Source organism: Thamnophis elegans, chromosome 4 (genome assembly GCF_009769535.1).
Source record: "Thamnophis elegans isolate rThaEle1 chromosome 4, rThaEle1.pri, whole genome shotgun sequence".
Lineage (NCBI taxonomy): Eukaryota > Metazoa > Chordata > Lepidosauria > Squamata > Colubridae > Thamnophis > Thamnophis elegans.
This window is the reverse complement of record NC_045544.1, coordinates 99,393,782-99,399,781: the sequence shown is the minus strand read 5'-3', so window position 1 is coordinate 99,399,781 and position 6,000 is coordinate 99,393,782.

The following is a 6,000-nucleotide window of genomic DNA, read 5'->3' as shown; positions in this document are numbered from 1 at the left end:
CCTACCGTCCCTGTCCTACTATCTCAATTTATTCATACCCATTTACTGTGTTCATATTTGTTTATACTTATACCTGTTGTTTTTTTATATGTTTGACAAACTAAATAAATAAATAAAATAAATAAATATCTTTATATACTGCAGTTTAAAACTATTTCAACTTCAGGGTTCAAATCCAGGTTCTATAATTTAGAAGGTTCCCAGAATAATATTTCAAGAATGGCTGTGTTGGGAGCACTTCGATCTTTGAAGGTAGAACTAAAATGTTTTGTTACCCCTTCTTTCCAAGAAGAGAAGAGTTAATTCCTTCTGACTTAAAATCTAGCTGTATGTTTCCCAGCCACAGAATGGGTCTGCAGAGTCTGATTGACAAATTCAGGCATGAACAAGGGGGAAAGTGACAGTGAAAGTTGGAGTCATGTTTCTGTGATTCTTCCTCAGAAGACTTAATGCAAGCTGCACCTATGGAGATTCTCAGGCATCCAGGTCTTGGTTGTCCCAAAGGTGTTTTTTCAAGAGGCAACTGGACATTCTGGTTTTTCTTTAAAGACGTTTCGCTTCTCATCCATTCATCTTCAAAGAAAAACCAGAATGTCCAGTTGCCTCTTGAAAAAGCACCTTTGGAACTGCACCTAGATGGTGACAACTTCTAGGATTTCATTTAGTCTAGGGGTCCCCAACACTTGATCTATGGACCCCTACCAGTCCGTGCAAGCAGCAGGTGAGGGCGGGAAGCTCCAAGTGGTGTGCATGTGTGAGAAACTACCTCCCCCCTCCCCGCCATTGCTAGTCCATGGAGCCAGAAAGGTTGTGGGACCACTATTTTAGGCAACTCAGGGTTTTGCTTTTATGAAAGTAAGACATTAAATTTGCATATGTTTTTTGTACGTGTTTCTCCTTACCTAGGCAAGAGCTGCAAGGAATAATCTCATACAGACTTTCATTTCAAGAGCAAGCTGATGTATGTAGAACTGTTACTGGTTTGTTCCCCAGCATTTTAAGCATTTAACATTTTAACCTATTTCAAAACTATATGAACTAGTAGACTTTTGGAAACCGCTTGGTCTGCTACTTTTTATAGATGTTGATTGCAACAACTGAAAAATCCTAGAATTTAGTGAGAAAAAAGGGAAGAAAGAACCATGGAGGATCATGCCAGTATAGTACAGATATTTGTTCAGAAGCTAGAAAAGTCTTTAAGTATCAGCAGAGATTTGGGGAAACAACAATCAGCTTTCATTTGAAAGACAGCAGTTACTTACTAAAGAAAGCTTCTTGTTTTATGGCTCTCAGTTACCAGCAGCTTTCCCCTCCCTGATCTTGCTTCTCTAGGGAAAGAACTGGGTAGAAGAAAATGAGCTACAAAACAAGCTTGAAAGAATGAAAAAAAAAATGCCATGGAACTTTCAAAAATAACACTTGCTGTTTTGAAAGCCTGGTGCAATTAATAAGCAAACAACAGCAGGAGTTAGAGCAATAGGCTCAGCATCAGTATAAATCCTTAGATAGTTTTATAGAAACTATCTTATTATCTGAAATAAGACTCATCAATGGCAGGACCATGAAATTCACGACAGGGTGAAAGATAAGTTGGTTCCCAGAGGAGCTCATGGAAAGGCTTTAAAATGAGGCAATTTGAATATAAAATCCAACAAAGCACACAGTCAGGCACGCTGCTTTCTTGGAAGCCAAAAGCTCAGGCACTGATCTCCTTTGTTATTGAAAGCCCATCTACCAATGCCAAGGCCACACCCTCCTCAGTCCAATAGATGCTGGCAGGACTACCCTCCCTGTTCCTTTGGATCTGGCCATCAGCAAAGGCAACATATGATTGGCAATGGTTTGTTTTAGGGATCAGCAGAGTTCAGTCTTGCAGGATTTGCTTTGTTTTCTTTCACTAGGAGATCCACAAGCTGGAGCCTGTGAAAAATATATTTTATTTCTTTATTCCCCCCACCCCATTACCCACCCCCAGAGGTGACACATATGTTCTCCTCTGCTTTGCTGTAGCCTCACAATTACCCAAAGACTTAGGTTGGTCCAAAGAATAAAGACTGAAAAAGTAATTCAGTGCATTGTTTGGCTATTTCAAGAGCTGAATCTCGATTTTCCTAGTCTTTGGTCCAACACTCCAACCAGTTGCTTCCAATTCTGTGACCCAATGAACAACTTTTCTCCAGGATTTTCTGTTAATCACTATTTCCTGGAGTTGTAAGTTCATGCATGCTTGTGTCATTTGTGATAACAGGTAACAATCGGTCGGTTTTCTGACCGTCTTTCAGTTTCTTCCAAATGTCAGGATCTTCTCCAATAACTCTTTTTATTTTATTTATTAAATTTATTGACCACCTATCTTACCACAATGTAACTATTTTGCACTTTGTATTCAGCTTCATTATTGGTGCTTCTAGAGATCACTTTGTTTTTACTTCACCTAATGCTGAAGAGAGTTCTTACTTAAAGGACAAATTACCAGGCTTAAAATATCCTACTTTGGACACATTAGGCAAAGGCTTAGCTCTGTGGAGAAGACATTAATTTATTTATCATATTTGAATAGCCATCCATCTCATATGAAAGTGAGACATGCTGGAAAAAGTGGAAAGAAAGAGAAGAAAAGGATGACCAGGAGCAAGTGGATGGAAGATTCGGTTGTATTGGTGATAAATACACATTGGAAGAACAGAAGGACCAGGTTAGGGACAAGTCTTTGTGGAGCAAATTTACTTATATAACCAATGAAAACAATAAAAGCCTATCTGAACAATTTATTCTGTATTTAGTCAAAGATATTTTCAACAAAATCCAGCACCGCAATTCAAAATATAACATTTTATTCATTCACACATTCTGATGACCTAGTATATATTATAACAGCATAATCATATATGTGTCAATGTGTTGTCTCTTTAATATTTTGTCTTGACTTGTTATTCTTTCCTTCAAGCAGCAATTGTCTCTTTATTCCACGATTACAGTCCTCATTCTTGTGTGTCTTTGAGTCTAAGAAGGCAGTCTGTAATTCCCTCAATTTTCCTCTCTGCATAACTGCATTAGATTTACACTGCCTCATATAAGCTTAATATTTAAATATTGAGCAATACACTGGTTTTGTACTCCCTTTATTCTTTCAGCAAGAGATACCTTAACTCTTGCTTGTTTGCAGCCATCAAAATGTAAAACCAGCATATCCAAAATTATTGAAGTTCTTCAAGCAATTTGACTTCTAATTTTTATTTTTTTCTAGTTCAGTAATTCCTCCACATATTCTGCGTATAGATAAATAAATAAGAAGATGGTGTACAACCTTAGTGCATTCCAAATTTTGAACCATCTAGTTCTTCCTTCTAGGAATTTGATTATCACATGTGAATGGAGCTCACAATTATGCCACATGCACATTCTCTGGTCAGAGTGATGGGCAGCATCTAAATGTATCTCTGTCTATCTAAGAAATGAATAACACTCCCCCAAAATATCCCCAGTATTACAAGTTCTGTCTACAAAAAACTAATTGCATTTCTTCCCAAGATTAAGTGCTTGATTTTGCCTAATTTATAACATTCAAGGCAATGGTGGGATTCAAAAATTTTTACTGCCGGTTCTGTGGGCATGACTAGGTGGTGGTGGCGTGGTTTGGTGGGAATGGCTTTCTGAGCGTGGCAGGGGACGGATACTGTAAAGTCTCCATTCCCACCTTACTCCAGGGGAAGGATACTGAAAAATCCTCATTCCCTCCCAATCAGCTGGGACTCAGGAGGCAAAGAACAGATGGGGGTGGGGCCAGTCAGAGGTGGTATTTACTGGTTCTTCGAACTACTCAAAATTTCCGCTACCAGTTCTCCAGAACTGGTCAGAACCTGCTGAATACCATCTCTGATTCAGGGGTTCCACCTCTTTCTACATTCTTGTTAATTGCAATACTAGTATAATGGAATAGAGGCCTATTCACACTTGACTGATTGCACTTGCTCCATCCTGACCTTGGTATATTTATAGAAAAATAGATATAGAGCAACATCTAGTAATGAATCCAAAATAGAGTTCAACAAATTCCTATTCAGGCCCATATCTGTAGACGTTTCAAAGGACTACCTGCTTGTCTGTTGTGAGGAACAGGTTACTGTATAACCTGGTAATTAAATACTACATCACATTACATAATGAAGCATGTTTAAGGAAACAGAAAGGGTAAAATTGTTGAGAGCATAGCCTTTTTCTGGATTCTGGTCAGGCAGTATGTCAGAAATAAATTATTCTTAGGAACCTATCTCAATAGCCATTTAACATTCTTTCTTGCATAGACCTCTGTGGGGTTTCAAGCATCCTGAATTTTAAAGCTTTCAGATAATCACAAATCCCTCAAATCCAGGATTAAATTTTCCTCTATCAGAAACCACATGTCCAGCTGTATCTTTTATTGTAGTACACATTCCAAATTATACTGAGGGGAATGCTTGAGCTATGTATCAAACTAGCCTCAGACAAACTATTTGGAAACTGCATCAATCCCATTAGAGTTGCATTAAGAATGCAATTTCAGAACTCTTCAAAATATCAATGTAAAAACATATTCAATTAATTACTAGCCATTCACGCAAAAGGTCCCTGTTCCAAACCTGTATTCTCTAGGAATGGCTTGGAAAGACTCCTTTCTGAGCTACCCCTGTCAATCAGTGTAAAGAGTATGAAGCTAAATGGACTGACAGTTTGATATAAGGGCATTTACTGTGTTCCAAAGAGATTTCATTATTTCTTTTCTGCGCTTAGGAAAAAAATCCCTACCCTTAGCTGTAAATTTAGAATATGAAAGTATTGAGGATGTATTGAGGACAACAATTTTTTGAAATGGAGTTGAACACCAAAATTAAAGTTATTAGCAGACCAGTTTTAGAATATACTTTTTGTTGAAAATAACATTACTTAAATTATGCATCCTTGTATTTCATAACTTCTCCACTAACAGAAAGAAACTAAATAAGGAACTTTTAGAGTGAAGACTGGAACAATTTTGGAAGAAAAAATTACTTTTTCCTGCTGGATATCAAGGGTCTTCCCAATCAAGAATAGAAAAGTAGCTTGGAAAATAGTTGAAAATTTTTATTTTCTGAGTATATTTGAAAACTGCAACAACAAATAACTGACAATTACAGAATTTTTAATGAAACAGAATGCTTCAAAGAAAAGCAAATACATTGGCATTCCACAAGACTTGATCCCACAGTGGGATAAAAAATCAATAGGACCTTATAAAAGAAGAATCAGTAGGAGAGTTCTGCTAGAATAAATGACAACTTATCTTTCAAGATTCTTGGCTATCAGAGATATTAAAAATTAAATCAAAGTACCAAAGAAAAGTGATTTTCAGTTTATTTAATCACATAAATATACCGGTAATATTAATGTTCTTGCCTCTAGAAAAAGTTAATCTACTGCATAGCACAATCCCTCAATGTAGTTATCTCCCAACTCATTGTTCTCAAATAATTGCTGAGATAAACATGTTTTGAGATGTTCTTAGAAATGGAATGCTGATGTGTATGTATAAATACTGTATAAATTCATAAATAATTACCTGTCACTGTATCAGGGAAGACTGAAGTAAGGTACCTTGTGCGCCAACTTAATCTTCCTCTCCAAGAACTAACTTTTGACAGGCAACTTGGAAATCCTGTTACTGTTTCATTTCTTCTGATTATTTTTAATGGAAACATAGCTTGGACAGTTTTTCAGATAGAAGTTGGCCATCATAGTGGAAAAGGCTGAACAGGCAATTATAAGAAAAGACCATGATAGAGTGGCCATCTATCTACTCTGCATGCAAAAAAACTGATTACTCAGGCATTTATAGCTTTTTAAAAAAGAGAATTTGGGTTGGATTGCTTAATAAAAGTAGCAAGCAGTTGAAATAGAGAAAACTTCACATTACAGGGATTGGCAGTTTAATATGTAAAGAATATTAGGGATGTAACAAAGTTTGTCCTGAAATATTAAAACCCA